Source organism: Micromys minutus (genome assembly GCF_963924665.1).
Source record: "Micromys minutus genome assembly, chromosome: 7".
Classification (NCBI taxonomy): domain Eukaryota; kingdom Metazoa; phylum Chordata; class Mammalia; order Rodentia; family Muridae; genus Micromys; species Micromys minutus.
In genome coordinates, this window is record NC_137976.1 from 74,286,696 (window position 1) to 74,298,789 (window position 12,094).

Sequence of the window (12,094 nt, forward strand, 5' to 3'; positions counted from 1 at the left end):
ATGGTTGATTATAGAGCCTAAGCCATTGCTGTTCTGCTCAGGAATTTTTAACCTGTGCCAATGTGTTTGAGGTTCTTTCCAACTTTCTCTTCTAGAGAAAGCATATTTGTTAGAGGTATATAAAAAGCATGTAAGTTAGAGTCAGCATATCTGGTTTTATGTGGAAGTTTGTGATCCACTTGGACTTGAGCTTTGTACAAGGAGATAAGAATGGATCAATTTGCATTATTCTACATGCTGACTGCCAGTTGTTGAAGATTCTTTCTTTATCCCACTGTGTGATTTTGGCTTTTTTGTCAAAGATCAAGTGTCCATAGATGTGTGGGTTTATTTCTGGGTCTTCAATTCTATTCCATTGTTCTAACTGCCTGTCTCTGTACCAACACTATACATTTTTTATAACTATTTCTTTGTAATACAACTTGAGGTCAGAGATGGTGATTCCCCCCCAGAAGCTCTTTTATTGTTGATAATTGTTTTAGCTATCCTGGGTTTTTAATTATTCCATATGAACTTGAGAATTTGTCTCTCTATATCTGTGAAGAATTGAGTTGAAATTTTGGTAAGGATTGTACTGACTCTGTAGATTGATTTTAGTAAGATGGCCATTTTTACTTTGTTACTGATTCAAGAGCATGGGAGATCTTTCCATCTTCTGAGGTCTTTGATTTCTTTCTTCAGAGACTTGAAGTTCTTACCATCTTTCACTTGCTTGGTTAGAGTCACACCAAGGTATTTTATATTATTTGTGACTATTGTGAAGGGTGGTGTTTTCTTCATTTTTTTTTCTCAGCCCCTTTTTTCTTTGTAAAGAAAGACTACTGATTTGTTTGAATTAATTTTATATCCAGCCACTTTGCTGAAGTAGGCGCTTTTTGGTAAAATTTTTGGGATAGATTACGTTTACTATCTATCATATCATCTGCAAGTAGTGACACCTTGAATTCTTCCTTTCTTACTTGTATCTCTTTGACCTCCTTTTGTTGTCTAATTGCTTTGACTAGAATTTTGAGTGCTATATTGAATAAAAAGGGAGAGAGCAAGCAGCCTTGTCTTGTCCCTGATTTTAGTACGATTGCTTCAAGTTTCTCTCCATTTAATTTGAAGTTAGTTGTTGTTGTTTTCTATATTGCTTTTTATTATGTTTAGGTATGTGCCTTGAATTTCTGATCTCTCCAATACTTTTAACATGAAGGAGAGCTGTATTTTGTTGAAGGCTTTTTCAGCATCTAATGAGATGATAAGGTGATTTTTTTTCTTTGAGTTTGTTTATGTGGTAGATTACATTGATGGATTTTCATATATTGAAGCATCCCTGTATCCAGTGGATGAAGCCTACTAGATCATGGTGAATGATTGTTTTGATGTGTTCTTGGTTTTAGTTTGCGAGAATTTTATTTATTTTACATCAATATTTATGAGCAAAATTGGTCTGAAGTTTTTTCTTTGTTGGGCCTTTGTGTGGTTTAGGTATCTGAGTAAAGTGGCTTCATAGAATGAATTAGGGAGTATTCCCCCTATTTCTATTTTGTGGGATAGCTTTAGAAGTATTGGTATTAGGCCATCTTTGAAGGTTTGATAGAATTCTGCACTGAAACCATCTGGTCCTGAGCTTTTTTTTTTTTTTTTTTTTTTTTTTTTTTGGTTGGGAGACTTTTAATCGCTGCTTCTATTTCTTTAGAGGTCAGGGAACTGTTTAGATGGTTTATCTGATTCTGATTTAACTTTGGTACCTGGTATCTGTTAAAAATTGTTTACTTTCTCCCAATTTTTCAGTTTTGTTGAGTATAGGCTTTTGTAGTAGGAGCTGATAATTTTTTGAATTTCCTCAGTTTCTGTTGTTATGTCTCCTTTTTCATTTCTGATGTTGTTAATTTGAATACTCTCCCTGTGCAACCTGGTTAGTCTGGCTAGGGGTTTATCTATTTTGTTGATTTTCTCAAAGAACCAGCTCCTGGTTTTGTTGATTCTTTGTATAGCTCTATTTTTCTACCTGGTTAATTTCAGCCCTGCATTTGATTATTTTCTGTCTTCTACTCCTCTTGGGTGTGTTTGATTATTTTTATTCTAGAGCTTTAAGGTGTGCTGTCAAGCTGCTAGTGTATGCTCTCTTCAGTTTCTTTTTGGAGGCACTCAGAGCTATGAGTTTTCCTCTTAGTACTGCTTTCATTGTATCCCCTAAGTTTGGGTTTGTTGTGCCTTTATTTTCATTAAATTCTAAAAGTCTTTAATATATGTCTTTATTTTTTCCTTGACCAAGTTATCATTGAGTAGAACACTGTTCAAATTCCATGTATATGTGGACTTCCTGATGTTTTTGTTGGTATTGAAGACCAGTTTTAGCTCTTGGTGACCTGATAAGATGCATGGAATTATTTCAATCTTCTTGTATCTGTTGAGGCCAATTTTGTGACAGATTATATGGTCAGTTTTGCAGAAGGTATTGTGAGTTGCTGAGAAGAAGGTGTATCATTTTGTTTTAGGATGAAATGTCCTATAGATGTCTGTCAAATCCATTTGGTTCATAACTTCTGTTAGTTTCACTGTGTCTCTGTTTGACTTATGTTTCCATGATCTGTCCATTGATGAGAGTGGGGTGTTGAAGTCTTCCACTATTATTGTGTGTGGTGCTATATATTCTTTGAGATTTAGTAAAGTTTCTTTTATGAATTTGGGTGCACTTGCATTTGGAGCATAGATGTTCAGAATTGAGAGTTCATCTTGGTAGATTTTTCCTTTAATGAGTATGAAATGTTCTTCCTTACCTTTTTTGATAACTTTTGGTTGAAAGTCAATTTTGTTCGATGTTAGGATGGCTACTCCAGCTTGTTTCTTGGGACCATTTGCTTGGAAATTTTTGTTCGCAGCTTTTTACTCTGAGGTAGTCACTGAGATGAGTTTCCTGTATGCAGCAAAATGCTGGGTCCTGTTTATGTATCCAGTCTGTCAGTCTGATTCTTTTTATTGGGGAATTGAATCCATTGATGTTGAGAGACATGACAGACAAATGATTATTGCTTCCTGTTATTTATGTCGTTAGAGGTGGTATTATATGTTTGCGGTTCTCTTCTTTTGCATTTGTCGTAAGACGATTAATTTCTTTCTTGTGTGTAGTATCTCTCCTTATGTTGGAGTTTTTATTCTAGAATCCTATGTAGGACTGGATTAGTGTAAAGATATTCTTTAAATTTGGTCTGAAATCTGTGGGACACAATAGAAGCAGAGCAAAGAATCAACAAAACTAAGAACTAGTTCTTCTAGAAAATCAACAAGATAGAAAATACTTAGCCAAACTAACTAAAGAGCATAGAGACAATACTGATATCAACAAAATCAGAAATGAAAAGGAGGCATAACAACAGAAACTGAGGAAATTAAAAAAAATCAGATCCTACTACAATAGCCTATACTGAACAAAATTGGAAAATTTAGATGAAATGAATTATTTTTCTAGACAGATCCCAGGTACCAAAGTTAAATAAGGACCAGATAAGCTATCCAAACAGTCCTATAACCGCTAAGGAAATAGAAGCAGTCATTAAAAGTCCCCCCCCCCCAAAAAAAGTCTAGGACCAGTTTGTTTTAGTGCAGAATTCTTTCAGCCCTTCAAAGAAGACCTAATATCAATACTTCTCAGATGATATACTATCTTATACAGGGGTTTTCTTTCTGCTCAAAACATCATATTGATCTAAAGGCATCCAGGAGACCCTTTCTTCTGTATTGGGTGGGGCTTGAGCATTGGACCTCAAAGGCCACCCCAACTGTGACACATTTCTTTCGACAAGGCCACACCTATTCAAAGAAGGACACACTTCCTAATAGTGTCACTCCTTGTGGGTCAAACATTTAAATACATGAGTCTATGGGGGCTAAACCTATACAAACCACCACAGACACCATAGGCTCATATGTTTGAATGCTTCATCCTAGAGAGTGGAAGTGTTTGCATTGTTGGATGAGGTGTGTTATTGCATATAAGCTTTGAAATTTCAAAAGCCCACTCCAGTCCAGGCTAGTAAAACCTGTCTCAGCTAGTTCTCCTGTCTTTTGAAGTTATTGGAATCAGTGAGACGTTGAAATTCAAAAGCATTGCTCAATTTGTATTGGATCCAGACCTCAGTTGGCGGGCCTACGAATGCTTTCAAGTTTGTGTGGGAATGGAAGTCTTGGACCCTATCTATGGCAAGGTAAGAATGAGGCTCATTTTCTGGTAGTAAAATGAAAGTGGTTGGAAATGAGTGAGCAGACAGCTCGAATTGGTGTCCTCCACTGCACTGACACAGCAGGCAAAGTAGAAGGCAGGATGCTTGAAGAACCCCTAGGGCTCAACATTTCTGGCAGCCTGGAAGACCAAGCCAGAGCGAGAAAACCAGAGGCAGAAAACCAGAGGACTCCTGGAATCCAGATGCAGGATCCTTGGAGTACTCGGAGACTAGGGTACCTGGAGACTGAACTTTGGTGTATGAATTTGAAATGTACTGTATCAAATGGCAAAAGGCTCTAAAGGTCCATAGCTAGATACAGAGATACATAGATAGATAGACAGAGGAAGGCAGCTGAGAGAAAATATTTAAACTGAGTTTACATGGCAAAACTAGACCCTTCAAGTCATGACTGTGGCTGTTCAGCCCTAATAAGTGGGTGTGCTCTCAATGCGATGGGGCTCAGAAAAGGGAGGGATATGAGTAAAGGAGAGAAGAACGAATATCTAGAGTGGGGCACAGAGCCCCATGTCTCCCCCAGATGTCTATGACAGTGTTAATAAGGATTGATTGAGGTGACACAGAAAATAAGTAAGTAAGTGAATAGATGAGGGGACTGATCTTTGCTACAATAGCCCGTCCTTTAATCAGATCAGTAAAGACAGCAATCTCTGTGGCAGTGGAGACTCTGTCACTACTGTTGCTCTTACTTAGGGGGAGTTGTTTATAATGCTACCATCTGAGGTTGGAGAGATGGTTCAGAGTTGAGGGAACCTACTGTTCTAAATAGTAATTCTTCCTATGCAGACTCTAGAAATCTGGGTGACAAGAGTAGAAAACTCAAACGGTTCTTATGAGCACAAACCTTGTTACACTAATTAGAACATTTAAAGTTTGACTTTGGAGATTGGTGGGTTGGTTCAATGGGGTAAAGGCATCTGCTACGAAACCTAGAAGATCTGAGTTCAGTCTCAGGAGCCTTAGGTAAAAAGAAAGAACTGATTCCCAAAAGTCAATCTCTGACCAACACACCCATGTGTACACACACACACACACACACACACATACATGCACACACAAACACATGCTTACAGAAACAATAAAATAAATAAAAAATGTTTGACTTTTGTTGGTTTGAGATTTTATTATGCCTCTTGTTTGTTTGATATAGACAAGAGGCAATTACTTTACAACTTAAGGCAGCCTGTGTGTCTTAGGGCTTTACTGCTGTGAACAGATAAACGTGACCACAGCAACTCTTATAAGGACAACAGTTAATTGGGGCTGCTCACAGGTTCAGAGGTTCCGTCCATTATCATCAAGGTGGGAACTTGGCAACGTCAGACAGGCATGGTGCAGGAGGAGCTGAGAGTTCTACATCTTCAAATGAAGGCTGCTAGCAGAATACTGGCTTCCAGACAGCTAGGATGAGGGTCTTAAAACCACACCCACAGTGACACCCCCAACAGGACCACACCCTCTAATAGTGCCACTCCTGGGGCCAAGCATATACAAACCACAGCACAGTATATATACCACATTTTCATTAACGGGTGCTTCTTTTTTTTCATAGCCTTGATGGCATTTGTTGTTGGTTGTTTTGTTGACATTAGAACCTAGACCCATAACCACCCAAATGCCCAAACCCAGATGCCTAGCCTCCAGGGGGAAGTGCACAATCAACAGCCAAGACTCTACGTCTCCCCTGGAGACCAGCTACCTTACCACAGCAGCAGCAGAGCTGAAACACAGGCAAAAGGCCTGAAAATCAACAATATGAAGATGATCGAGTCCTTATAGAGAAAATGAATAAATTCCTCAAAGAAAACTAAGGAAATACAAACCAACAATTGGAGAAAAAAATACAAGAAAAAATACAGTTGAAGAAAACTGAAAAAAAAAAAAAACACACACACACACACACAAAAAGACTGTTCAAGACCTTAAAACAGAAATAGAAGCAATAAAGAAAACGTGAGCAGAGGGAGTGAGCAGCTTCCATCGCTAAGGAGCTTGTTTTGTAATATTACTTAGCCACTTTTACTTTTCTTTGAGAAATCTGTACACACACACACACACACACACACACACACACACACACACACATCTATCCCATTTTAAAATAATTTGTTTTAAATTCTTTTTTGAGCTATTTGTATATTTTGGAAATTAATCCTTTGCCAGATGTCACTGTGTGTCCTTCTATTTGCCCAGTTGTTCCTTCAGCTGTGCACAGGCTTCCCAGTTTTATGGCTTCCTACTTACCAATGTTTGGCCTCAATTCTTAGGCAAGTGCACCCTATTCAGAAAGTCCTGCCGTACAACTCAGTCATGCAGGGTCTGTCCACGGGTTCTCCCAGCAGATTCATTGAGGGGTTAGCTTCTGTGTAAGGCGATAGACACAGTTCTAATTTCATTCTTCCACATGTGCACATCCAGTTTTCTCAGAGCCATCTGTTTAAGATGCTTTCTTTTTTTTTTCTTTTTTGTCAGTGTATGTTTTTGGTCTCTTTGTCAAATTTTAGATGGCTCAAGTTGTGTGTACTTACGTTTGGATCTTCCACTGGTCCCTATGTTTGTTTTATGCCATATCATATTGATTTTATTAACACAACATAAAGAATAAAATGGGAATCCCTTTATCAGTTTTCTGCTCAGCATTGCTTTCAGGATTTTTTGTCCGCCTTCTGTAAAAATGTGTTTCAACAGATGTGCTGGCAAGGAAGTGCAAGTGGTTGAAGATGAGAGTCTTCCTTCTTGCAATGTCCTTATATAGGCCTCCAGCAGAAGGTGGGGCTCAGATTAAAGGTGTACCACCACCCCTAGATCTAAAACTTGCTTTATCACACAGTGACCTTGAGCTCTGAGATCCGCTTCCTTCACTGTCTTGGAATCCAAGGCGTGTACTATTTTGCCAGTGCCTAGGCTTTTCATAGGCACAGTGACTCAAGGTCTCCAAATCCATATCTTTGTTCAACCAATAGCTGTAAGTTAAAGAGCCAGATTTGCACAATAAAAGCGGGCACCCTTGAGTATAAGGTGTCTCGAGGAAGCCGGACTTTGCTATACAGAATTTAGCATTACAATACATAGCTCAGACCAAACTGCAACACAGTCTCTTAATAAAAACACAAAGGAGACAGTACACCTTGCGCCTGCAGCTTTCCCAGTGTTGGGCAGACTTCTAGAGTCAGGTCAGCAGAGCCTCTAGAGGACAGCCAGGGTAGGCTCCTGTCCGGGAGCGCATGCCATCAGCGGTAGTGCTGGGATTTGGTGTCTGCACATAGGATGGATTCCGAGTCCCACATTCAGAAGACAATGAGACATCATGAGGAAGCCTTGGAGTGAGATGGCTACGGGCTGAGGGAGGCAAATGGAAGACCTGGCCATCGGGCTATTAGTGCCTTCTTTAAAAGAGAAGGCACTGAAGGCACAGCCCGGTGAAGTGGACTCAGAAGCCATGAGGGGACCAAAGTGCTTAGCATAGTGATAATTAATCCAAAGCCCTCTCTAATTCTTGTTCCACGAGACCGGGACAGGAAACAGGAGCCCCAGAGTGTCAGTGCTAGTGTTTAACAGGAGTCCTCAAGACTCACAGTGGGAAGACCGCAGGTCCCACTACGCAACTTCCTGAGTGTCCTGGCAAGGGCCTGTCTACTCTATGTAACTCACTTTCTAGGTGTAAAATGAGAAGTCACACCAGTTCCATGTCTCTCCTTAGTCTTTGAGCGAAGTCACGAAAGCCTTGATAATAAGCTCAGGTACTTCTTGCTAGGAATCATGGGAAAGAGGCTTAAAGATGCCAGTTTTGAAGTTCTTTCCGCATGATGGCAGTAGTGTCCCAGAAACGTGAGTCTCCAGCCTTCCATATCTAAAACAACAACAACAACAAAAACAAAAAAACAACAACAAAAAACAAAACAAAAAAACAACAACAAAAAACCCAAAAACATGCCAGCTAGAGAAAAGGGTACCAGAAAATATGGTTGTTTTAACTTAAGTTCAATAACTACGAGTTCAACAGTATCTTATTTTTAGTCGTCATCCATGGATAGAACAGAGGCTTAAAGAGTGCATAAGTCAGTTCTCTTCTTTCCAAAAGTGACTGCATTCAAGATCTTCCACTCTTAGCGTGTCCACTTAGTTTCTACAGTATTCAATTTTGTTCATAGGACACATTTGGTAAATAAATACAAAGCGGTTGCTTGAAGCCTGGAGGGTATCATGTAATCCAAACGTCCCTTCCTTTTTTCTTATTCACATTTTATACTTAAAATTCTAAACTGTCCCTCCTTTCGGGCGTGAGGCGCTGAGAAGAGAGCGGAGTGGTGAGGTGCTTCTCGGGTCTCCCAGGACCGGCCTCCGGCGACTTCGGTGCTCCAGGCGCTCCAGGTGCTCCAGGTGATCCAGGCGCTTCAGGTGCTCCAGGTGATCCAGGCGCTTCAGGTGCTCCAGGTGATCCAGGCGCTCCAGGTGCTCCAGGTGATCCAGGCACTCCAGGTGCTCCAGGTGATCCTGGCGCTTCAGGTGCTCCAGGTGATCCAGGCGCTTCAGGTGCTCCAGGTGATCCAGGCGCTTCAGGTGCTCCAGGTGATCCAGGCGCTTCAGGTGCTCCAGGTGATCCAGGCGCTCCAGATGCTCCAGGTGATCCAGGCACTCCAGGCGCGGGGCCCCGGGTTCTCCAACACACCTAGCTCCAGCCACGGCCAGAGCGTGTCCCCAGTCTGTCGAAGTCCCGGTAGCAGCCCGGGCTCTTGTTGGGAAGATGCGGGAGCTGCAGTAGGCGCTGCTACTGCGAAGACAGCTGGCAGAACTCAACAGAAACCAGGTGGAATGCTCTTCAGCAGCTGTTAAGAGACGACAACGATCTCTATCATTGGGAAGTCCTTATTACTGGTCCTCCAGATGTACTTTATAAAGGTGGTGTTTTTAAGGCTCATCTCACTTTCCCTAAAGATTGACTCCTCCGGCCTCCTAAGATAAAATTCATTACAGAGATTTGTCACCCAAATGTTGGTAAAAATGGTGATGTTTGCATTTCTATTCGTCATGAGCCCGGGGAGGATAAATATGGTTATGAGAAGCCAGAGGAACGCTGGCTGCCTATCCATACTGTGGAAACCATCATGATTAGTGTCATTTCTATGCTGGCAGATCCTAATGCAGACTCACCTGCAAATGTAGATGCTGCGAAAGGGTGGAGGGAAGACAGAAACAGAGAATTTAAAAGGAAAGTTGCCTGCTGTGGAAGCCAAGAAACTGCTTTTGAGTGATGTTTATCCAATAGCTAGTAACTTCACTTATTTGAGGGTCTCCAATTGAGAAACACGGCACTGTTTTTCCTACACTCTACCCACCTATGGCTGGACTTCTGTTGTAACAAGTTGGCAAACTCTGACTGGGACTGGGCTGCAATAAAACATGCCAGTCATTAATGCTGCCAAGAACCTAACAAGTGCCAACTTACAGATGATTATACACTTTGAATTCTAATGAACTGTTTTAACCTTCAGGAAGAATTGTAAAGACCTGTACACAGCACAACATGATCCGGATATATATATATATATATATATACTGTTCACGTGCACCCACAAACACATTTGTACCCAATAATGCTTCCTTGTAGTAGAATAAGAAACGTGTAAATTCCAAAGGACTTTAGCAGGTTTTCTTTTCCCATTCATCGTTTTTAATCAGTTCAAAAGATTCCATAAAGCATGTCATGTGGAAAGCAATGAGGATTAAAAGTTTCCATATACTTTCCTTTAAACCACGCAGTCTTTCATCTCAGTTTCTACCTACTAGTTTTTTATGTTTTCTTCGTTCTGGCAAACTCGCCTTTCCTTTATATCTTCCATCTGCCAGGAAGTGCTCACACCATTTAGTGAAAATGCTGAAACACTAGAAAATGACTTCACTTTTTCACGATGACTTCAGAGGGGTATTCACTAGGTACTTTGTCCTTTCTGTCCTCTGTTCAGCTATCTCTTGGATTGGATGTAGCAATAACGTTTTCTGGCTGTTGAGAGCTCCTAATCCTAGTCATTATCTCCTGAGAACTTTAAAAGGAAAAAATGTAAAGTCTGTTCTACATTCACCTTAGTGAAATTTATTCCAAACAATACAAAAATCCAGAAGGGTATCTTTTCACTAATTTCTTTCTCCACATGTTTGTCCTTTGAGTAGAGGAAGGCTACTGATTTGTTTGAGTTAATTTTATATCCAGCCACTTTGCTGAACTTGTTTATCAGCTGTTGAAGTTCTCTGGTGGAATTTGAGAGGTCGCTTAAGTACAATATCATGTCATCTGCAAATAGTGATGTATTTACTTCTTCCTTTCTAATTTGTATCCCTTTGATTTCCTTTTGCTGTCTAATTGCTCCGGCCAGGACTTCCAGTACTTTCTTGAATAAGTAGGGGGAGAGTGGACAGCCTTGCTGAGTCCCTGATTTTAGTGGAATTGCTTCAAGTTTCCCATCATTTATTTTGATGTTGGCTGTTGGTTTGCTGTATATTGCTTTTATTATTTTTACGTATGGGCGTTGGATTCCTGTTCTTCCCAAGACTTTTAACATGAAGTGGTATTGGATTTTGTCCAATGCTTTCTCAGCATCTAGTGAGATAACCATGGTTTTGTTCTTTGAGTTTGTTTATATGGTGGATTACATTGATGGATTTCCTTATATTAAACCATCCCTGCATCCCAGGGATGAAGCCTACTTGGTCATGATGAATGATCATTTTGATGTGTTCTTGGATTCTGTTTGCAAGAATTTTGTTGAGTATTTTTGCATCAATGTTCATAAGTGAGATAGGTCTGAAGTTTTCTATCCTTCTAGGGTCTTTGTGTGGTTTAGGAACAAGGGTTATTGTAGCCTCAGAAAATGAGTTAGGTAGTGTTCCATCTGATTCTATTTTGTGGAATAGTTTGGCGAGTATTGGTATTATACCATCAATAAATGTCTGATAAAATTCTGCACTGAACCCATCTGGACCTGGGCTTTTTTTGGTTGGGAGGCTTTTGATAACTGCTTCTATTTCTATAGGTGTAATGGGTTTATTTAGATGGTTTACCTGGTCCTGGTTTAACTTTAGTATCTTGTATCTGTCTAGGAATTCATCCATTTCCTCCAGATTTTCCAGCTTTGTTGAGTATAGGCTTTTGTAGTAGGATCTGATGATTTCTTGAATTTCCTCAGTTTTACTCATTATTTCTCCACTTTTCTTTCTGATTTTGTTAATTTGGATACTCTCTCTTTGCCCTCAAGTTAGTCTGGCTAAGGGTTTATCAATCTTGTTAATTGTCTCAAAGAACCAGCTCTTGGTTTTGTTGATTCTTTGGATGGTGAATTGTGTTTCTATTTAGTCTATTTCTGCCCTAAGTTTGATTATATCTTGCCATCTACTCCTCTTTGGTGTATCTTCTTCCTATTGTTCTAGAGCTTTCAACTGTGCTGTCAGGATGCTAGTGTATGCTCTCTCCTTTTTGGAAGCACTCAGAACTATGAGTTTTCCTCTCAGTACTGCTTTCATTGCATCCCATAGGTTTGGGTATGTCGTGTTTTCATTTTCATTGAATTCTAGAAAATCTTTAATTTCTTTCTTTATTTCTTCTTTGACCCTGCTATCGTTTAATAGAGCAGTGTTTAGTTTCCATGTGTATATGGGCTTTTTGTTGTCTTTGTTGTTGTTAAAGACCAGCCTTAGACCATGGTGATCTGAGAGGATGCATGGGAGTATTTCAATCTTCTTATATCGATTGAGGCTTGTTCTGTGTCCAATTATGTGGTCAATTTTCGAGAAGGTGCCATGAGGTTCTGAGAACAAGGTGTATTCTTATGTTTTAGGATGATATGTTCTGTAGATGTCTATTAATTCCAGTTGGT

General features: G+C 40.0%; 1 pseudogene across 1 annotated transcript; it reads left to right on the plus strand.

Annotated features, from left to right (window-relative positions):
* The first annotated feature begins 4,160 nt into the window (after positions 1-4,160).
* LOC308422941 (ubiquitin-conjugating enzyme E2 G1-like) lies at positions 4,161-9,478 on the plus strand (annotated as a pseudogene). The gene is made up of 3 exons: positions 4,161-4,190; positions 8,559-8,927; positions 8,989-9,478. The product of its transcript is annotated as a ubiquitin-conjugating enzyme E2 G1-like (transcript).
* Positions 9,479-12,094: the final 2,616 nt, after the last annotated feature.